The sequence below is a fragment of the Lethenteron reissneri genome, chromosome 54 (assembly GCF_015708825.2).
Source record: "Lethenteron reissneri isolate LAM-NWPU_2019-01 chromosome 54, ASM1570882v1, whole genome shotgun sequence".
Classification (NCBI taxonomy): domain Eukaryota; kingdom Metazoa; phylum Chordata; class Hyperoartia; order Petromyzontiformes; family Petromyzontidae; genus Lethenteron; species Lethenteron reissneri.
Window position 1 is genome coordinate 4,707,712 of NC_083832.1, and position 22,920 is coordinate 4,730,631.

Below are 22,920 nucleotides of genomic sequence, written 5' to 3' on the forward strand. Positions count from 1 at the left end.
GAGGTCACAGTCTGCTTGAGGGAAGGTCACGTCCCATCGGTTAATGTGCAGCATGAAATATTGTGGATCCATAACGCGTCACAATGCCACCGCATCTCGGAGAGACATACAGCGGCCCATGTTAGAGAAGAGCCCACAGAAGGGGATGTAATAGAACTACCTCTGAGACCCTTTCAGGGGACTTCTTATCTGCACTCTCCCACGCACTCTGCTATGCAAATGTACCAAATTCATTGTGACATTACACTGGTCAACAACAACAAAACATTTTTTCTGGCCTGGACTTTTGCAGCTGTTTTAGACTAATTTCAGGGTGCTGATTCTAAATCTGATTATCTCAGATTTGCTCTATCACATCTCATTTTTATGCTATCGGCATACCCCATTTTCATTGATTTTACCCGAAATTAACTCTGTCACTTATGATTGCAAGTTGTTGCGAGTCAGTGACTGTTTTAGTGTTAAAATATGGTGCTGTATTTTTAGGATAGTGTGTTTATAATATCATTTGATGTAGATATCCACATTTATTTAATATTTTTATTCTGCAGTTTTTATTGAAAATGCAATCTTTGATATCTCAAAAACCTGATGTGATAGACAAAAACTGATGCCAGATTTGTAATCGGCACCCCAAAATTACCTTAAAACCGTTGGAATACCTTATGCCAGAGAAAGTGTGTTGACCAGTGTTATTGGTGACTCGTCCGAGGCTAGCAACTGGCTTCACTTGAGAACTCAATCTTAGCACAGGTGGCTCGTACCTGGATTTGAACCGAGGTTCTCTTCAGTGACGGCTCAGGAATGTGATCGCCGAGTTTCCCGGCTGCCACCTGCACGTGGATTTGATGTGGGCCACCGATCAACATTCGGAGAGAGTGATTTGTCTATAAACATCCATGGGCATAATATGACTATGAAACCCCCCCCCCCACCCACCTCCTACGCATTTTCCATGAATATGCTAAATTCCTCTTCATATGCACATTCTTTTTGTTAAGGCGCTCTTCTTGCACCTCCAACCCAGCGTATATATAAGCTCCTAGCTTGGTAGTGTCTCATTCTTCACCTGAAGACGGCTGCTTGCGTTGTAGCCAACACGTCGTGAGAATTATTTTATTTTATTATGTTTTATTTTTATTATTTTATTACTTCCCTTCTACGTGACTTTACCGAAAGAACCAAGAAGAAACATCCAGCAGTTCAGCATTGAATTTAGATTTAAAGCTTTCGTGATTGCAGGGATTCATATTCTTGGTTCTTTCGGTAAAGTCACGTAGAAGGGAAATAATAAAGTAATATAAATATTTAATTATATTGTTCTATATTAATATATATTTGCGTTATTTTATTATTTCCCTTCTACGTGACTACCGAAAGAACCAAGAATATAGTTCAGCATTGGTTCAGGCAAACCAAATTTCGCTGATGAGATGCTGTCAAAACCGGGCCAGAGTTTGCTTGTTTTGATCCAATACTGCTGAAATACACTCGCAAAAGACCACGTGGCTGATACTACTTCGCAAGTGGTGAGACGTTTATGTAAATGTTTGTAAAGGGTTATTTACATTTGTAAAGTGGTTACGTTTGGATTTTCAACCCTTGTGCCCTCTTTCAGAATAATGTTTTCAATGTAACTCACGTCACATGTCTGTGATTTCGATTTAAAGCTTTCGTGACTGCAGGGATTCATATTCTTGGATCTTTCGGTAAAGTCTTGTATCTTTCGGGGGAAATAATAAAATAATAAAACAATACAATTCTCACGACGTTTCGGCCACAACACAAGCAGCCGTCCTCAGGTGAAGAACAGCTTTCCGACAGCTCTGTTCTTCACCTAAGGACGGCTGCTTGTGTTGTGGCCGAAACGTCGTGAGAATTTAATTGTTTTATTATTTTATTATTTCCCCCGAAAGATACAAGAACATGTCTGTGATTGTGCTCTTGTCTGTCGCCTGGGTCTGGCAGCATTGTCAGGGTCTCTACACGTGCGGTGTTTCACATGGAAAATGCAGCCAGGAGTCGCGAGCGTTTCACAGCTCTTTAAAAGTCATGAAAACTGCACGCTTGAGATTCGATCACGAAATGTCGTCCCAGTCGTGCTTCTGGAGAACCCAACGTGAGACGGGGACTCTTCTGTCCTGGAACCACTCCGCATCTCGAGTCTCACGAGGGAGCGACTTCAGATGGAATTCGATGCCACGGGGCTACTGCATCGTCAGGGGTCACTGACTTAACCCCAGTTTCACACTTGGGCTTTCGCGACCAATATCCATAACAAGTTGGCCGTCGCTGTCGTAATGTGTGAGCGATGTTGCAGTGTCCTGTGACCAATGCTGCCGGGTCTATGAACAATCGCAGCGTTTCCCGTCAGAACAGGGGAAATGACTCCACTTCCATGCTGTAAACATTCTTTTTCATATTGATATTTCGCGAGGTGGCCTGGGTGGATCGGAGGTCCAGACACTTGAGCTGGCACCCATGAGACTGAGTAAGATCCGCATGTCAGCCACTGCTTCTGATTAAGCTTGCTTCTTCAGTGTAGCGATGTGCTGGTCTCAGCCTTGTAACGTAATGACTGGAGGACATGGTACACTTCTTTGGTTCTTTCGGTAAAGTCACGTATAAAGATAAAATAATAAATTAAATAATAGCATACTACGACGTTTCGATTGCAACACAAGCAATCATCATCAGGTATGAAATAAATTGCATCAAAAATCTAACCAGAAAACTATAGACGGACATATAAGCAGACAGACATCATAAAGATACAGAGAGAGAACACAACGTGGTACGGTACGCAAGCTTGAAAATTAGGAGAAAGACACACTAAAATTAAATAACCTAGCAAAATATCGAAATGTAATGTAATGCAACACAGAGAGTCGGTCAACACACAATTAACGCATAGCCCGGTTGATTACATATTTCAAAGATTGCTAAGTTAGAATTTAAGTGTGAAAATTCCAAAGAGAGGACACAGGCAGAGAGAGAAAACAAAAAACCAGAGAGAGAAAAAAGATACGCTTAAATTAAGATTGACATGGTACACATTCAGCTTGGTTCCTCACTTAATATGGATAAAATCCAGCTCTCAGATTTAACAACATAATCATTGTGACTCATGCAACGAACATTCCAGGACTCTATTTTCTCATGTGGAAATGTAAATCAAATAAAACTAAACACATCCGACAATAACATTGGCCTTAAAAATATAATTGGGGACGTTTCGGCCAATGGCCCCTTCTTCACGACACAAATAGGGCAGAGTGTATAAGGGTTACGTTTAAAATGCTTCTTAATGAACAGTTTTCAAATGGCATGAATAGCTGTGCAAAAAAATCCGAGCGTGACGTCATTTCACAGGAACGCGCCCGTCGTGACGTCATTGTAGAGCGGGTTGTGACCGCGTGACGTCCCCGCGAGCGTCTTCGGCACGCGTCTTGTGACGTCATTACGTCGTGACGTCACCTAAGAAGGGGGGGGGGGGGAGTTGCGTCTCTGATTCCTGGACGAAACCAAAGAGACCGGCGGGTGGGGGGGGAATGATCGAGAACAATTTCTTGCAGAAGGAATCCGATGAACTGTAAAGCTCTTTTTAAATCCTTTATATTAAGTTCACTTGCTTGCTTGCTTACGACCGTGCAAATCTTTCGGTCGTTTTTTAACCCACTTCCCGTGATCCAATCGAGCTGACATTTTGCACACAGACTCGTTATGCGTGACAATTTATGTTCGTGAAAAAAATTTTCCTAAATTTTCCACTTTTTAGGAAAAAATGTTTTTCATATTTAATTTAAAATACCAATGTGATAAAAATGAAACTCTTACTCAAGAAAAACAGAAATGAATAATAAAATAAAACCGATGCCACGCATATAAAGGATTTATAGTGAAAAACTTTGTTTTTACGGGTTACTTTTTCACATGTCCAGTCGGGGCGGCTCGTAACGTTACAACAACAAACCATACAACAACACGATAGGAGCACTAAGCTCAGCAAATCACTCCCATGAATGCAAATAAACTACATTATTTTTACTCTTAGTTCTTTCGGTAAAGTCACGTAGGTAAAAAATTAATTTAAAAATAATAATTAATTTTAATTTCATTTTTTACCTACGTGACTTTTTTGTTCTTTCGGTAAAGTCACGTAGGTAAAAAATTAAATTAAAATTAATTCTTATTTTTAATTTCATTTTTTACCCACGTGACTGTACCGAAACAACTCAGAGTATGAATCCTTGCAGTCACGAAAGCTGCAAATCTAGAATTACATTATTTTTACTTTACCAGATAAAGCCCAATGACCTTTCAGATTATTTTTCAAAAGCGATCTGGCAATAAATGACAGTTCAAGAAAATAGCTCACCATGTGGAAAATGATCGCAGCCAAAATAATCTCATTGATCTGAACGCATGTTGATTATAAATGTGGAGGGAAACCCCGAGGACCTGGAGAAAAAAATCCATGCGGCCACGGGGAGAGAGACCTCAAACTCCAAATACACAGCAGCAGCAGGCATAGTCAGGGTCGGGATCTCAAAGGTAGTTCTATGAGGTACAAGTGAGAGTCGGGGAATTGTCTACTCCTTCTAGATTTGAAGCTTTCGTGACTGCAAGGATTCATACTCTTTGTTTTTTCGGTAAAGTCACGTAGGTAAAAATAAATGAAAACAACTAAATTAAATCACGACGTTTCGGAGTGAGAGAGGGAGGGGGGAGTGAGGGAGGGAGGGGGGAGAGGGAGGGGGGAGTGAGAGAGGGAGGGGGGAGTGAGAGAGGGAGGGGGGAGAGGGAGGGGGGGGTGAGGGAGGGGGGGGTGAGGGAGGGAGGGGGGGAGTGAGAGGGGGAGGGGGAGTGAGAGGGGGAGGGGGGAGTGAGAGAGGGAGGGGGGAGTGAGAGGGGCAGGGGGGAGTGAGAGGGGGAGGGGGGAGTGAGAGAGGGGAGGGGGGGAGTGAGGGAGGGGGGAGAGGGAGGGAGGGGGGGGAGAGGGAGGGGGGAGTGAGGGAGGGGGGAGAGGGAGGGAGGGGGGGAGAGGGAGGGGGGATGTGAGAGAGGGAGGGGGGAGTGAGGAGAGGGAGGGGGGGGAGTGAGGGAGGGAGGGGGGGGAGGGAGGGAGGGAGGAGAGGGAGGGAGGGGGGGAGGGGAGGGGAGGGGGGAGTGAGAGAGGAGGGGGGAGTGAGAGAGGGAAGGGGGAGAGTGAGGAGGGGGGGAGAGGGAGGGAGGGGGGAGAGGGAGGGGGGAGTGAGAGAGGGAGGGGGGAGTGAGGGAGGGGGGAGAGGGAGGGAGGGGGGAGAGAGGGAGGGGGGAGTGAGAGAGGGAGGGGGGAGTGAGAGAGGGAGGGGGACGTGAGGGAGGGAGGGGGGAGAGTGAGGGAGGGAGGAGAGGGAGGGAGGGGGAGAGGGAGGGGGGGGAGGGGGGGAGGAGTGAGAGAGGGAGGGGGGAGTGAGAGGGGGAGGGGGGAGTGAGAGAGGGAGGGGGGAGTGAGGGAGGGAGGGGGGAGAGGGAGGGAGGGGGAGAGGGAGGGGGAGGGGGGGAGTGAGAGGGGAGGGGGGAGTGAGAGGGGGAGGGGGGAGTGAGAGAGGGAGGGGGGAGTGAGGGAGGGAGGGGGGAGTGAGAGAGGGGGAGGGGGGAGTGAGAGGGGAGGGGGAGAGGGGGGGGAGAGGGAGGGGGGAGTGAGAGGAGGGAGGGGGGAGTGAGAGGGGGAGTGAGAGGGGGGAGTGAGAGGGGGGAGTGAGAGGGGAGGGGGGAGTGAGAGAGGGAGGGGGGAGTGAGAGAGGGGGAGTGAGAGGGGGGAGGAGTGAGAGAGAGGGAGGGGGGAGTGAGAGGGGGGAGTGAGAGAGGGAGGGGGGAGAGGGAGGGGGAGGGGGGGAGGGAGGGAGGAGAGGGAGGGAGGGGGGAGAGGGAGGGAGGGGGGAGAGGAGGGGGAGGGGGGGGTGAGAGAGGGAGGGGGGAGTGAGAGGAGGAGGGGGGAGTGAGAGAGGGAGGGGGGAGGGGAGGGAGGGAGGAGAGGGAGGGAGGGGGGGGAGGAGAGGGGGAGGGGGGAGTGAGAGGGGGAGGGGGGAGTGAGAGGGGGAGGGGGGAGTGAGAGAGGGAGGGGGAGTGAGAGGGGGAGGGGGAGTGAGGGGGGCGGGAGAGGGGGAGGGGGGAGTGAGAGGGGGAGGGGGTGGGAGTGAGGGAGGGAGGGGGGGGGAGGGAGTGAGAGGGGGGGGGAGTGAGAGGGGGAGGGGGGAGTGAGAGAGGGAGGGGGGAGAGGGAGGGGGAGGGGGGGGAGGGAGGGAGGAGAGGGAGGGAGGGGGGGAGGGAGGAGGGGGGGGAGAGGGAGGGGGAGGGGGGAGTAGGAGAGAGGGAGGGGGAGGAGAGAGGAGGGGGGGGGGGAGTGGGGGGGAGGGGGAGAGGGAGGGAGGGGAGGAGAGGGAGGGAGGGGGAGAGGGAGGGAGGGGGGAGTGAGAGAGGGAGGGGGGAGTGAGAGGGGGAGGGGGGAGGTGAGAGAGGGAGGGGGGAGTGAGGGAGGGAGGGGGGAGAGGGAGGGAGGGGGGAGTGAGAGGGGGAGGGGGGAGTGAGAGGGGGAGGGGGGAGTGAGAGGGGGAGGGGGGAGTGAGGGGGGAGGGGATGAGAGGAGGGGGGAGGGAGGAGTGAGAGGGGGAGGGGGGGAGTGAGAGAGGGAGGGGGGAGTGAGGGGGGGGGGGAGGAGTGAGAGGGGGAGGGGGGGAGTGAGAGGGGGAGGGGGGAGTGAGAGGGGGGAGGGGGGAGTGAGAGGGGGAGGGGGGAGTGAGAGAGGGAGGGGGGAGTGAGAGGGGGAGGGGGGAGTGAGAGGGGGAGGGGGGAGTGAGAGGGGGGAGGGGGGAGTGAGGGAGGGAGGGGGAGTGAGAGGGGGAGGGGGGGGAGTGAGAGGGGGGGGAGGGGGAGAGGGAGGGGGAGTGAGAGAGGGGAGGGGGAGTGAGAGGGGGAGTTGAGAGGGGGGAGTGAGAGGGGGGAGTGAGAGGGGAGGGGGGAGAGGAGGGGGGAGTGAGGGGAGGGGAGTGAGAGGGGGGAGTGAGGAGAGGGAGGGGGGAGTGAGAGGGGGGAGTGAGAGAGGGAGGGGGGAGAGGGAGGGGGAGGGGGGGAGGGAGGGGGGAGTGAGGGAGGGGGGAGAGGGAGGGGGGAGAGGGAGGGGGGAGTGAGGGAGGGGGGAGTGGAGGGGGGAGGGGGGGAGTGAGAGGGGGGAGGGGGGGACTAGTGAGAGAGGGAGGGGGGAGTGAGGGAGGGAGGGGGGAGTGAGAGGGGGAGGGGGGAGTGAGAGGGGAGGGGGGAGAGGGAGGGGGGAGTGAGAGAGGGAGGGGGGGAGAGGGAGGGGGAGGAGTGAGAGAGGGAGGGGGGAGAGGGAGGGGGAGGGGGGGAGGGAGGGGGGAGTGAGAGGGGGAGGGAGGGAGGGAGGGGGGAGTGAGGGAGGGGGGGGAGAGGGAGGGGGGAGTGGGAGGGGGGGAGTGAGAGAGGGAGGGGGGAGAGGGAGGGGGGGAGGGAGGGAGAGGAGGGGGGAGTGAGAGGGGAGGGGGAGTGAGGGAGGGAGAGGGAGTGAGAGAGAGGGGAGGGGGGAGTGAGGGAGGGAGGGGGGAGAGGGAGGGAGGGAGGGAGGGAGGGGGAGTGAGGGAGGGAGGGGGGTGAGCGGGGGGAGTGAGAGGGGGGAGGGGGGGGGGGGAGTGAGAGAGGGAGGGGGGAGAGGGAGGGAGGGGGAGAGGGGAGGGGGGAGTGAGAGAGGGAGGGGGGAGTGAGGGAGGGGAGGGGGGAGAGGGAGGGAGGGGGGAGTGAGAGAGGGGGGGGAGTGAGGAGGGAGGGGGGGGAGTGAGGGAGGGGGGAGTGAGGGAGGGAGGGGGGAGAGGGAGGGGGGGGGAGTGAGAGAGGGAGGGGGGAGTGAGAGAGGGAGGGGGGGAGGGGGGAGGGCAGGGGGGAGAGGGAGGGGAGGAGGAGAGGGAGGGAGGGGGGAGAGGGAGGGGGAGGGAGGGAGTGAGAGAGGGAGGGGGGAGTGAGAGGGGGAGGGGGGAGTGACGAGAGGGAGGGGGAGTGAGGGAGGGAGGGGGGAGAGGGAGGAGGGGGGAGAGGGAGGGGGAGGGGGGAGTGAGAGGGGGAGGGGGGAGTGAGAGGGGGAGGGGGGGGAGTGAGAGAGGGAGGGGGGAGTGAGGGAGGGAGGGGGGGAGTGGAGAGGGGGGAGGGGGGAGTGAGAGGGGAGGGGGGGAGAGGGAGGGGGGAGTGAGAGGGGGAGGGAGGGAGGGGGGAGTGGGAGGGGGGAGTGAGATAGGAGGGGGGAGGGAGGGAGGGAGGGGGGAGTGAGGGAGGGGGGGGTGATGGAGGGAGGGTGAGTGAGAGGGGAGAGGGGGGAGGGGGGGAGAGGGAGGGGGAGAGTGAGGAGGGGGAGGGGGGGGGGGGGGAGAGGAGGGGGGGGAGGGAGGGAGGGGGAGGGGAGGGGGAGGGAGGAGAGTGAGAGGGGGAGGGGGGAGAGGAGGGGGGGAGGGGGGGAGGGAGGGGGGAGGTGAGAGGGGGAGGGGGGAGTGAGAGGGAGGGGGGGGAGAGAGGGAGGGGGAGGAGAGGGGGAGGGGGGAGAGGGAGGGGGGAGGGGGGGAGGGAGGGGGGAGTGAGAGAGGGGGAGGGCGGGAGGGAGGGGGGATGAGGGAGGGAGGGGGAGTGAGAGAGGGAGGGGGGAGGGGAGGGGGGGAGAGGGGAGGGGGGAGTGAGAGAGGGAGGGGGGAGAGGGAGGAGGGGGGGGGAGAGGGAGGGGGGGGGAGTGAGAGGGGGAGGGGGGAAGTGAGAGGGGGGGAGTGAGAGGGGGGAGTGAGAGGGGGGAGTGAGAGGGGGGGAGTGAGGGAGGGGGAGGGGGGAGTGAGGGAGGGGAGGGGGAGTGAGAGGGGGGAGTGAGAGGGGGAGGGGGGAAGTGAGAGGGGGAGGGGGAGAGGGAGGGGGGAGTGAGAGGGGGAGGGGGGAAGTGAGAGGGGGAGGGGGAGGGGGAGAGGGAGGGGGGAGTGAGAGGGGGGGAGTGAGAGGGGGGGAGTGAGAGAGGGAGGGGGGAGAGAGGAGGGGGAGGGGGGGAGGGAGGGGGGAGTGAGAGGGGAGGGGGGAGTGAGAGAGAGGAGGGGGGAGTGAGAGAGGGAGGGGGGAGTGAGAGAGGGGAGGGGGGAGAGGGAGGGGGGAGGGGGGGAGGGAGGGGGGAGTGAGAGGGGGAGGGGGGAGTGAGAGAGGGAGGGGGAGTGAGAGAGGGAGGGGGGATGTGAGAGAGGGAGGGGGGGAGAGGGAGGGGGAGGGGGGGAGGGAGGGGGGGAGTGAGAGGGGGAGGGGGGGAGTGAGAGAGGGAGGGGGGAGTGAGAGAGGGAGGGGGGAGGAGGGAGGGAGGGGGGAGAGGGAGGGGGGAGTGGGAGGGGGGGAGTGAGAGAGGGAGGGGGGAGAGGGAGGGGGGAGGGAGGGAGGGGGGAGTGAGAGGGGGAGGGGGGAGTGAGGGAGGGAGGGGGAGTGAGGGAGGGAGGGGGGAGTGAGAGGGGGAAGGGGGAGAGGGAGGGGGGAGTGAGAGGGGGAGGGGGAGTGAGAGGGGGAGGGGGAGTGAGAGGGGGAGGGGGGAGAGGGAGGGGGGAGTGAGAGGGGGAGGGGGAGTGAGAGGGGGAGGGGGAGTGAGAGGGGGAGGGGGGAGAGGGAGGGGGAGGGGAGTGAGAGGGGGGAGTGAGAGGGGGAGGGGGGAGTGAGAGGGGGAGGGGGAGTGAGAGGGGGAGGGGGGGAGAGGGAGGGGGAGGGGAGTGAGAGGGGGGAGTGAGAGGGGGGAGTGAGAGGGGGAGGGGGAGTGAGAGGGGGGAGTGAGTGAGGGAGGGGGGAGTGAGGGAGGGAGGGGGAGGGAGGGTGAGGGAGGGAGGGGGGAGAGGGAGGGGGGAGGGGGGAGGGAGGGGGAGGTGAGAGGGGAGGGAGGGAGGGAGGGGGGATGAGGGAGGGAGGGGGAAGCTTCCGTCTTCAGGTGGAACGTACAATCAAAATCACTGTCGTAAGTGAAGAGAGTTCCTAGAGAAACGCGACTATATAGGGTAGAGGGGGGGGGGAGTGCCGTGTGGAGTGGGGGGGGGGGTGCTAAGCTGAGTTAAGCGATGATAACATCTATTCATTATGCAGGAGAGGGGTGAGTATTGGGGTACCGTGAACAAAGGGGCGGATGTTGGATTGATTAATAGGAACGGTAAGTGAAGCTGCCTCCTCCTTATTCATGGTTGATGGAGAGCCAGCAGCACTCGCCATGGCCAATGTGACCGACCGACAGTGACAGTCGTTTGTCAACAACTTTACTTTTTTTTATTTGTCTCGCATAGTGCTATATCTCGATTTAAAGCTTTCGTGACTGCAGGGATTCATCTTCTTGGTTCTTTCGGTAAAGTCACGTAGAAGGGAAGTAATAAAATAATAAAAATAAAACATAAAATCATTCTCATGACGTTTCGGCCACAACACAAGCAGCCGTCCTCAGGTGAAGAACAGACGCATGTCTTCCCGACAAACCTGGTCTCCACCTGAGGACGGCTGCTTGCGTTGTGGCCAAAACGTGGTGAGAATTATTTTGTGGTTTATTTTTATTATTTTATTATTTCCCTTCTACGTGACTTTACCGAAAGAACCAAGAAGAGTACTATATCTATTATGGGGTGGATGATTGTTTTTTTTCCATTGGCAGGGATTCGAGCCGTGACTGAGTCGGCTCTGACCTCTGGGCTGCCAATTCATGTCAATGAGAACCTGGGGCTCGGCTACAGCCGCTGACCCTGGCGTCATGGAAGGTGCCATTCAATGGATCACAACCAGTGCACGTGACAATTCAAGTTAACTTTAGGGGTAAATTTTGACTTAAAACTTTCGTGACTGCAGGAATTCATATTATTTGGTTATTTCGGTAAAGTCACGTAGATATAAAAAAATAATAATAAATGAAGTGAATAAATATGTTTTAATGTGGCTGGCTCACACGAAATAGATTTCTCTCAGACGCTGGTACTTTGCAAGCCTACTGGCTATCAACAAAGATTCGTTCATGAAGCCATCCATATCTACAGACACAATTTCAAGCGAGAGGATGGTTATAAACTCAGCAATCATTGGAAAGATGTCATCAACCACTTTGGGTCATGACTTGATTTGTGTTTTCTTATCAACCTCCACCGTCAGCAGTGTAGGTGTGTGTGGAGCGAGGTGCAATGATTGACTGGAGGCCCTTTTGGTGGAGACCCACTGCCGGACAACATTAACATCAGCTGCCCCACCCATGCTGCTGACACACGTGGTCTACATTAACATCAGCTGCCCTGCCCATGCTGCTGACACACGTGGTCTACATTAACATCAGCTGCCCTGCCCATGCTGCTGACACACTTGGTCTACATTAACATCAGCTGCCCCGCCCACGCTGCTGACACACGTGGTCTACATTAACATCAGCTGCCCTGCCCATGCAGCTGACACACGTGGTCTACATTAACATCAGCTGCCCTGCCCACACTGCTGACACACGTGGTCTACATTAACATCAGCTGCCCCGCCCATGCTGCTGACACACGTGATCTACATTAACATCAGCTGCCCCTCCCATGCTGCTGACACACGTGATCTACATTAACATCAGCTGCCCTGCCCATGCTGCTGACACACGTGGTCTACATTAACATCAGCTGCCCCTCCCATGCTGCTGACACACGTGGTCTACATTAACATCAGCTGCCCTGCCCATGCCGCTGACACACGTGGTCTACATTAACATCAGCTGCCCCGCCCATGCCGCTGACACACGTGATCTACATTAACATCAGCTGCCCCACCCACGCTGCTGACACACGTGATCTACATTAACATCAGCTGCCCTGCCCATGCTGCTGACACACGTGGTCTACATTAACATCAGCTGCCCCACCCACGCTGCTGACACACGTGGTCTACATTAACATCAGCTGCCCCGCCCACGCTGCTGACACACGTGGTCTACATTAACATCAGCTGCCCCGCCCATGCTGCCCCAGGGGGCAGCTTGGGGGTCACGTGGTTGGGGGCCCGGACCTTCTCGAAGGATCGAGAAGGGGGGTGTGGCCTGGGACGGAGCCACGGGAGTTTAAGCGGGGGGGGGGGTGAACAGGGAGCTGGGCTTTCGATGTAAGCTTTCGTGACTGCAGGGATTCATCTTCTTGGTTCTTTCGGTAAAGTCACGTAGAAGGGAAATAACAAAATAATAAAAATAAAACATAATAAAATCATTATCACGACGTTTCGGCCACAACGCAAGCAGCCGTCCTCAGGTGAAGAACAGGGCGTTCATTCAGACGCTGTCTTTCCGACAGACCTGTTCTTCACCTGAGGACGGCTGCTTGCGTTGTGGCCGAAACGTCGTGAGAATTGTATTTTATTATGTTTTATTTTTATTATTTTATTATTTCCCTTCTACGTGACGACTTTACCGAAAGAAGCAAGAAGAGGGAGCTGGGCTCTTCAACCCCGGGACCAGGCAGCCCGTCACGTGACCTGGTCACGCGGTGTAGTACTCCCCGAGTGTTCGTGAGGTTAGGAACGGTGGTCACCACCTTTGGGGCCGTCCATAAATGACGTCACGCACCTGGGGGAGGGGGGGGTCAGACATTGTGACGATGTGTGAGGAGTGGGAGGGGGGGTTTGAGAAATGTGACGTCACATCAAAATGCGCAACTTTCAATAAACATAGACAACACGTTCTACTTAATTAAATAGACTTTTTAATAAATGTTTTCTCCTACAACATCAGAGTGCAGCGCCACATTAAATACGCACTACAATGACAACAGTCTAAAGCGATTTGAAGCATTTATTTTTTTTTGGGGGGGGGGGGGGCAGAGCTTGTGACGTCATATTTTAGGGGCGGGGTCTGGCTTTGTGACGTCATGTGACTACAGGGGGGGTAAAAAAATCGTCCAAAATCGCGTGACGTCATTTATGGACGGCCCCTTGTGTACAGTGTTCACGTTGGTTGTTATGCGTTAATAAATAATGTTGTCTCCAAGTTGAGTGCGCGCATCGATTCAAACCCACAAACGTTGTAATAATATTCTTAGGTTTTTCGGTAAGTCACGTAGGGTAAAACAATCAAAATTAATAAAAAATAAATAAAGATCACGGACGTTTCGGCGGCAACACAAGTCTCCGAAACGTCGTGATCTTTATTTTAATTTTTATAATTTTGATGTTTTACCTAAGTGACGTACCGAAAAAACCTAAGAATATGAATCATTGCAGTCACGAAAGCTTCAATCTAGTTGTAATAATGCGACTTGAACCATTCCTTAACACGTATTCTTAGGTTTCACCTGAAGACGGAGGCTTGTGTTGCCTCCGAAACGTCGTGATTTTTATTTTATTTTTATTTTACTTTATAAATTTTTACCGAGAATTCCTTAACACGGCTTTGCGTGACTTGGACTATCCCAGGCACCGTCGACTCACCCCCCTCGAGTCTCACCACTTGGTTTCACCCGTCCTGGTCGCTGCAGGTTCACACGCATCACGTGGCGCGTTTTGCACCAATCACGACACCGCACAACAACTCTCGTGGTTATTTTTATATGTGGGGGGGGGGGGGGACTGATTGCGCATGCGCACACGGGAGGAGGCGGAGGGGGGGTTGCGGGGGAGGGGGCCTCTGTGAGGGGAGTCTCAGCGGGGAGGGGTGGTGGGGGAGAGCGGGGGAGTGAGAGAGGGGGGAGTGGGGGAGGGAGGAGAGAGGGAGGGGGGAGAGTGAGGGGGGGGGTGAGAGGGGCAGGGGGGAGAGGGAGGGGGGGAGTGAGGGAGGAGGGGGCAGGGGCAGTGAGGGAGGGATGGGGGAGGGAGGGGGGAGGGAGGGGGGGGAGTGGGGGAGGGAGGGGGAGGGAGGGGGGGGGTGGGGAGGGAGGGGAGAGTGAGGGGGGGAGTGGGAGAGCGGGGGAGAGTGAGGGAGGGAGGGGGGGAGTGAGGGAGGGAGGGGGGCAGTGAGGGAGGGAGGGAGGGGGGGGAGTGAGGGAGGGGGGGAGTGAGGGAGGGGGGAGTGAGGGAGGGGGGAGGGGGGAGTGAGGGGAGGGAGGGGGGAGGTGAGGGAGGGGGGAGTGAGGGAGGGAGGGAGGGGGGAGTGAGGGAGGGGGGCAGTGAGGGAGGGATGGGAGAGGGAGGGGGGAGGGAGGGGGGAGGGGGGGAGGGAGGGGGAGGGAGGGGGGAGTGGGGGAGGGAGGGGGGAGGGAGGGAGGGGGAGGGAGGGGGAGGGAGGGGGGAGGGAGGGGGGAGTGAGGGAGGGAGGGAGTGAGGGAGGGAGGGGGAGTGGGGAGCGTTGGGGGGCAGTGGGAGGGGGGAGTGAGGGAGTGAGGGAGGGAGGGAGGGGGGGTGAGAGGGGCAGGGGGGAGAGGGCGGGGGGAAGTGAGAGAGGGGGGGGAGGGGGGTGGGTGAGAGAGGGAGGGGGCAGTGAGGGAGGGATGGGGGACGGAGGGTAGGGAGGGGGAGGGAGGGGGAGGGAGGGGGAGTGAGGGAGTGGAGGGAGGGAGAGAGGCAGTGAGGGAGGGAGGGGGAGGTGAGGGGGAGGGGGGAGGGGGAGGGAGGGGGAGGGATGGGGGGAGTGAGAGAGGAGGGGGCAGTGGGGGAGGGAGGGGGGAGGGAGGGGGAGGGAGGGGGCAGTGGGGAGGGAGGGGGGAGGGAGGGGGCAGTGGGGGAGGGAGGGGGAGGGAGGGAGGGGCAGTGAGGGAGGGAGGGAGGGGGCAGTGGGGAGCGTTGGGGGGAGTGGGAGGAGGGAGGGGTGAGGATGGAGGGGCATGGGGCAGGGAGTCGTGAGGAGGCAGGTAAGGGAGTCAGTGAGGGTTGGGGGAGGTGAAGGGTGAATGGAGGATGGGCTACCCTTAAACAAACATCCGTCAAACACTGCCTGGGGGTGGTGGTGTGTGGGGTGGTGGGGTGGAGGTGGTGTGTGTGGGGTTGGTGTGTGGGGGATGGTGTGGTGGGGTGTGGGGTTGGGTGTGTGGTGGGGTGGGGATGGTGTGTGTGGTGTGTGTGGGGGTGGTGTGTGTGTGGTGGGTTGGTGTGTGGTATGTGTGGTGTGTGGGGTTGGTGTGTGTGGGGGTGTGTGTGGGGTTGGTGTGTGTGGGGGGTTGGTGTGTGGTATGTGTGGTGTGTGTGGGGTTGGTGTGTGTGGGGTGTGTGTGGGGTTGGTGTGTGTGGGGGTTGGTGTGTGGTGGTATGTGGGTGGTGTGGGGTTGGTGTGTGTGGGGTGTGTGTGGGTTGGTGTGTGTGGGGTTGGTGGTGTGTGGTGTGTGGGGTTGGGTGTGTGGGGTTGGTGTGTGGTATGTGTGGTGTGTGGGGTTGGTGGTGGTATGTGTGGTGTGTGTGGGTTGGGTGTGTGGGGTTGGTGTGTGTGTGTGTGTGTGGGGTTGGTGTGTGTGGGGTGTGGTGGGGTGGTGTGTGGGGGGGTTGGTGTGTGGTATGTGTGGTGTGTGTGGGGTTGGTGTGTGTGGGGTTGGTGTGTGTGTGGTGTGTGTGGGGTTGGTGTGTGTGGGGTGGTGTGTGTATGTGTGGTGTGTGTGGGGTTGGTGTGTGGTGGTGTGGTATGTGTGGTGTGTGTGGGTTGGTGTGTGTGGGGTGGTGTGTGTGTGGTGTGTGGGGTTGGTGTGTGTGGGGTTGGGTGTGTGTGGTGTGTGTGGGGTTGGTGTGTGTGGGGTTGGTGGTGTGTGGTATGTGTGGTGTGTGTGGGGTGGTGTGTGTGTGGTGTGTGTGGGGTTGGTTTGTGTGTGTGGTGGTGTGGGGTTGGTGTGTGTGGGGTTGGTGTGTGTGGGGATGGTGTGTGTGGGGTGTTTGGGGATGGTGTGTGTGGTGTGGGGTTGGTGTGGGTGTGTGGGGTTGGTGTGGTGGGATGGTGTGTGTGGGGATGGTGTGTGTGGGGATGGTGTGTGTGGGGTGTTTGGGGATGGTGTGTGTGTGTGGGGTTGGTGTGTGTTGTGGGGTTGGTTGTGTGGGGTTGGTGGTATGGGTTGGTGTGTGGGGGGTTGGTGTGTGGGCGGAGTGTGTGTGGGGATGGTGTGTGTGTGTGTGGGGTTGGTGTGTGGTGTGTGTGTGGGGTTGGTGTGTGTGGGGATGGTGTGTGGGGGATGGTGTGGGGGAGATGGTGTGTGGGGGGATGGTGTGTGGGGATGGTGTGTGTGGTGTGTAGGGTGGTGTGTGGTGTGTGTGTGGGGTTGGTGTGTGGGGTTGGTGTGGTGGGGATGGTGTGTGTGGGGATGGGTGTGTGTGGGGATGGGGTGTGGTGTGTGGTGTGTGGGTGTGTGGTGGTGGGGATGGTGTGTGTGTTGGGTGTGTGTGTGGTGTGTGTGGGGATGGTGTGGGAGATGGTGTGTGGGGGGATGGTGTGTGTGGGGATGGTGTGTGTGTGTGTGGTATGTGTGTGGTGGGGATGGTGTGTGTGTGCTGTGTGTGGTGTGTGTGTAGTGGTGTGTATGTGGTTTGGTGTGTGTGGGTGTGTGGGGATGGTGTGTGGTGTGTGTGGTGTGTGTGGTGTGTGTGTGTGGTGTGTGTGGGGTGGTGTGTGTGGGTGTGTGTGGGGTTGGTGTGTGTGGTGGTGTGTGGGGTGGTGTGGTGGTGTGTGTGTGGGTTGGTGTGTAGTGTGTGTGGGGATGGTGTGGTGTGTGTGTGGGGTTGGTGTGTGGTGTGTGTGGGGATGGTGTGTGTGGTGTGTGTGTAATGAGTTCTCGCGAAAGGAACTCGAGGCGTCTTAGCGACTGTACGGGAGACCTGTTGCTTTGTGTGATGATGACAGGTGGTGGTGGTGTTGGTGGTGGTGTGGTGACGATGTGTGTGTGTATTGCCACCAGAGGGGTTTTGGTGATGTTTGGGGAGCGGTGGCACAGTGATCAGGCGACCGAGTTCAATTCATCGCCAAATACATGAACCGGTCCTGGGCATCCCCTCGGTCGGCTCAGCCTTAAATTAGTACGTACCAAGCGCGTCGTGTAAAACGTCAGCACTGGGAAGACAAAGGCGGCCGGGCGTGGTATTTTCCCACCCACTCCCTGCGTACTGCTGGCTACCAACCCTTGCCCCCCCAACAGTTCCATGAAGGCGACGACAAACTGGGTTTGGAAGGGTGGTGGTGGTGGGGGGGTCAATCTTCGTCTTGTTTGTTCTGCGTCTGTGTGAGTTGCGGTGTGAGCGTTTTTTTTGTTTTTTTGCCTGGCAAAGTGACCCCCACCACCACCCACCACCACCATCACCTCCTCTCTCTCTCCCCACGTCCGCCCGCTTGCCGCATGCGTTCAGTGGCAAGCGGCAAATCGGCAGTCTGAGTGAGTGAGTGGCAATGCAAAGTTCTGGAGGGTGGGGGGGGGGGCAGGTAACGCTGATTCGGGTCAGCTGATGACCCCCCACCCATGACACCCTCCCATCCGCCAGAGTGGCTAACTGAGTCTTTTGCAAGGGGCTGGTAACCTCCCAAACCCCCCTCGTTCCGCCGTAAATGAATGTCCAGAAAAGTATGCGGAGACCACCAGGGGATTGGAGGCGATGATGTCTTCTGGCCAAAGCCCCCATGTTTGGTGGAACCAGGGGGGAACGAACCCCTCTTCGCTCAGAGATTCCACAGAAATGAGTCAGTGACCGCCGCTAGCCGCCGTCTGCGTCGTTCATTGGGAATGAGGAGAGGCTGCCAACTTTCTGCCGGGAGCTGGACCAGTAACCGCGTGGACCTCTGTCGATTGCTGGAGCTGCAGTGGACTGGATTCTGACCGCCGCTAGCCGCCGTGGAATGTGGGTTGTTCATTGGGAATGAGGAGAGGCTGCCAACTCTGTCGGGAGCTGGATCAGTAACCGCGTGGACCTCTGTCGATTCTGGAACTGCAGTGGACTGGATTCTGACTCCAGCCACTTTAAAACTGTCGACTCCAGACAGAAAAAAATTAACCCGTAAAAACAAAGTTTTTCACTATAAATCCTTTATATGCGTGGCGGCTAGAGTCCTCTCGTCCTCTGGCTTGAGATGGCTGCCACCTAGGGTCAGATGATTGCCTGCCACCATTAAGCAATTGGTAATTAAATATAATTTATTTTTTCCTAAAAAGTGTATAATTTTGGAAAAAAAATTGTCACGCACAACGAGTCTGTGTGCAAAATGTCAGCTCGATTGGATCACGGAAAGTGGGTTAAAAAACGACCGAAAGATTTGCACGGTTGTAAGCAAGCAAGCAGAGCGAACTAATATAAAGGATTTAAAAACAACAGTAAGCGATCCTTCGTGTGGTTAAAACAGTGGAAAGGGTCAATTTGCATGGTGGGGAATTGTAGACTTCTGTGAGCTCCCCTCCCAGTCAAACAGGTGAGGAATCGTAGTCGTGGTTGTCTATGCCACCCCACTCCCTGCCCCACCGAAGATGAAAACCTTTCGGGGGATGCAGGCAAGGCTGATTAGCCATTTTCCTTCCGTGATCTCATCTCCCACGTGTTGGTTAAAGCGACCTCCTTGCAATAGCCTCGGCATCCTATTAGTTCCCTTGAATACCCACGTGGGTCATGATGCCATGTACTTCAGTGAAAGTGATTTGGAGGCTTGGGCCAGGCTAGTTCAACAATAATGGAACAGTGGTAGGCTTGCTACACTCGTGTGCAGGCACATTTGGCGTGTGTGAGTCACCAACGACACTACTCTCATCATCGGCGCATCCACATACCAGATAGAATACACAAGTAAGGCTTTCGCGACCAATATTCATAATAAAGGTTTTTTTGTTTAGATCGCGTTATTTATAAATGTGTTGTAACCCTCCACCACCCGACACGGCCAATCAGTAAAACATGTGTCACGTTGACAAAAGACAAAATAGTTCACTACTTTAGCCCACCAGTGTGATGAAGAGTGAATCAACATCACATCGGCCTCTGTGGAGGAGGCTCGTGAAGGACGCTGCCACTGGGCAGTGCCAGGCTAGGTGCACTGCGAGGCTTGCTGGGCAGGAGGAGGCAGTCGCCTCCAAAAACAACGGAGGGCAGAGGAGCGACGCTCACAACAACGAGCGGAGCGCCGGGTGGCTAAAGCACAGCAAGTTGGCACAGTAGGGGGCACAGGTGGTGCATCAGCCACTCATCTCGGTCATCTCAGTCGACCCGTGGCACCTGCTGGGTCTGCCCCGTGACCTCCTGCCAGCGGGCGTTCGACACTTCACGTGACCTCCACGTGCACCTAGCCTGGCACAAGCCCCGTCGTGACGTCACCACCAGAGTGGCGAGCGGCGGTTGTTGTTGCTTGTGTTTGAGTCTGAGTGTACGTGTGTGTGTGAGAGTTGTGTGTATCTGTGTGTGTGTGAGTTGTGTGTATCTGTGTGTGTGTGTAAGCTGTATGTATCTGTGTGGTGTGAGTTATATGTATCTCTGTGTGTGTGTGTGTGAGCTGTATGTATATGTGTGTGTGAGAGTTGTGTGTATCTGTGTGTGTGTGAGTTGTGGTGTATCTGTGTGTGTGTAAGCAGTATGTATCTGTGTGTGTGTGAGTTATGTATCTCTGTGTGTGTGTGTGTGAGCTGTATGTATATGTGTGTGTGAGAGAGTTGTATGTATCTGTGTGTGTGTAAGCAGTATGTATCTGTGTGTGTGAGAGTGTGTGTATCTGTGAGTGTGTGTAAGCTGTATGTATCTGTGTGTGTAAGCAGTATGTATCTGTGTGTGTGAGAGTTGTGTGCATCTGTGTGTGTGTAAGCTGTATGTATCTGTGTGGTGTAAGCAGTATGTATCTGTGGTGTGAGAGTTGTGTGTATCTGTGTGTGTAAGCTGTATGTATCTGTGGTGTGTGTAAGCAGTATGTATCTGTGTGTGTGTGAGTTGTGTGTATCTGTGTGTGTGTGAGCTGTATGTATCTGTGTGTGTGAGAGAGTTGTGTGTATCTGGTGTGTGTGACAGTGCATGCGGGGTGTAGTGGGAGGGGGGGGGAATAGTGTTCGGCGTGTCGATTCTGCATGTGTGTCTGTGTGTGTCTGCGTGTGTGTCTGTGTGTGTGTCTGTGTGTGTGCACGTGGCATGGTGAGCGTGTGTGAGTAAGGACACGTATCAATGTGTGTCTGTCAAGTTCTTCTGCAGCAGTGTTTGCGTATATGTATGGGTGTGCATGCGGTTGAGTTTTGTGTGTGTGTGGGTATTGATGTGGGCTTGTGTATGAGTGTGCGTGTGTGGTTCTTTTATGGTTTATGTGTATCAGGGGTGTGGGGGTGGGTTTGTGTATGTATGGTGTGTATTGTATGTGGGTCTGTGTAGGTGTTATGTTAAAGGCTATAGGGGAAATCTTTGTCTAGTAGGTTTTATGTATGGGTGGGTCTTGGTATGTGTGTGTGTGTGTCAGTTTGTGTGTCAGGGTGTGTGTTTGTGTGTACGTGGAATGGGTCAGGGTGTGTATGGGTCAGGGTGTGTGTATGGGTCAGTGGTGTGTGTGTACCGTATGGTATGTGTACGTGTCTGTTTTGGTGTTTATGTATACAGTACTACATAGGTCTATGTTTATTGGTGTGGTGTGTGTTGGTCTGTGTGTGGTCTGTGTGTTGGTCTGTGTGTGTGGTCTGTGTGTGTGGGGTATAGGGAAGCGGTAGTGTAGTCGTTAGCGCTCACGGCCACCACCCAGTGACGATTAATTGGAACGGTCATTGCCTCCCCTAGGTAGACTCAGCCTCAAATGAGTATCTGGTGCGGTGTGTAAACATCGCCTTCGGCGTGGTGCTGGCTAACCCACCCTGTGTGTGCCGGCCTTCATAGGTGCTCGCTAACAGCACTTGCCCTACAGTCTGTTGAGGCTACACGGGGGATCTTTGTCTTTGTACTGTATAGGCGTATGCATAGACGTGTGTGGCTCTGGGTCAGGCATATGTGTGTGTGTATGGGGGTGAGTGTGTGTGGCTCTGAGGCAGGATATGGTGTATGTGTGTGTGAGTGGTTCTGTGTGTGTGTGAGTGGTTCTGTCTGTGTGTGAGTGTGTGTGGTTCTGTGTGTGTGTGGTTATGTGCGTGAGTGGTTCTGAGTGTGGTTCTATGTGTATGTGGTTCTGTGTGTGTAGTTCTGTATGTGTGGTTCTGTGTGTGTTGTTCTGTGTGTGTAGTTCTGTGTGTGTGGTTGTGTGTGTGGTTTGTGTGGTGTGGTCTGGTGTGTGTTTGTGTGTGTGTGTGTGGTTTGTGTGTGTGTGGTTATGTGTGTGTGTGGTCTGTGTTTGTGTGGTTCTGTGTTTGTGTGGTTATGTGTGTGTGTGGTTATGTGTGTGTGTGGTTCTGTGTGTGTGTGGTTCTGTGTGTGTGTGGTTTGTGTGTGTGTGTGATTCTGTGTGTGTTGGTTTGTGTGTGTGTGGTCTGTGTGTGTGTGTGGTTCTGTGTGTGTTTCGTGTGGTGGTTCTGTGTGTGTGATTCTGTGGTGTGGTTCTGTGTGTGTGTGGTTCTGTGTGTGTGGTTCTGTGTGTGTGTGTGGTTCTGTGTGTATGTGGTTATGTGTGTGTGGTTCTGTGTGTGTGTGGTTCTGTGGTGTGTGATTTGTGTGTGGTTCTGTGTGTGTGGTTCTGTGTGTGTGTGGTCTGTGTGTGGTGGTTCTGTGTGTGCGATTTTGTGTGTGTGGTTCTGGTGTGTGGTGTTTGTGTGTGTGGTTTGTGTGTGGTTGTGTGTGTGTGGTTCTGTGTGTGTGTGGTGTGTGTGGTGTGGTTCTGTGTGTGTGGTTCTGTGTGTGTGTGGTTCTGTGTGTGTGTTTCTGTGTGTGGTTCTGTGTGTGTGTGTGGTTCTGTGTGTGTGTGGTTCTGTGTGTGTGTGATTCTGTGTGGTGTGTGTGGTTCTGTGTGTGTGTGGTTCTTGTGTGTGTGGGTCTGTGTGTGTGGTTCTGTGTGTGTGTGGTTCTGTGTGTTGTGGTTCTGTGTGTGTGTGGTTCTGTGTGTGTGGTTCTGTGACCTCTCCTGCACCTAGCCTGGCACATCAACAAGTGCACTGCTCGCTCACAGCACTTGTCCCAACATGACCATACGGGTGATCTTTGTACCCGATGTGTGTGAGTAACTACGTCTCTTAACGACAGTTCAACAACTTATTCATGTTTATAATTGTTTAATCACATTCACTGGTCATATCAAGCGGCGTGTTGACAGATCTGCTGAGTCACACCCGATGACGACTGCACAGCCCACAGACTTTTAGTACAGTACCCCACGTAACTCACTCAAAAACTTACTGTGGGTGGAATTGGCAACTCTGACTGAAGCTATACCGAGAAATAGATTTTCGCTATTATTAATTTATTTTATTTTAATTCATACTATACAACAACAAAAATCTGCTTTCAATAGTCACCGGGAGATCGATGCCAATTCGGTAGAGACTATCCGCCAATTGCTCAGCCCTCTAAAATGAGACATTTTCAGGTGAATTTTCATTTATAGAATGATGACCCACACCGACCCAGTCCTGCGAATGTTTTAACATAGACGGCGAAGTCGTGCGGTTAATCAAGCCGAAGTATTAATTGGGGCGGCCCACTGGATCCGAACCGGGAATCTGTGTGCCGAGCCCCGCCAGGACGCCCCCCGGCCCGTGAGAGCGACTTTACAGTGCGCTCCATGCCGCACATTCCTGCACATTCCTGCATCTGTGCGGACACGCACACGCAAAGTGAAGACAAAGATCCCCACGTGTGCCCTTCACAGGCCGTAGGGGCAAGAAGTGCTGTTAGCGAGCACCTGTGAAGACAAATGCGGCCGAGCACTACGCTCGGCCGCATTTGTCTCCCTAATGGTGAGTTTAACACACCGAGCCAAGTGATGTACTAATTTGAGGCTGAGTCGACCTAGAGGGGGCCCAGGACCGGTTCAGATACTCGTCACTGGTATTAGGCCGTGAGCGGGAATCGAACTCGGTTGTGCCACGCTCCACTACCGCTCCCCCAGTTCACCTGCAAAAAGAC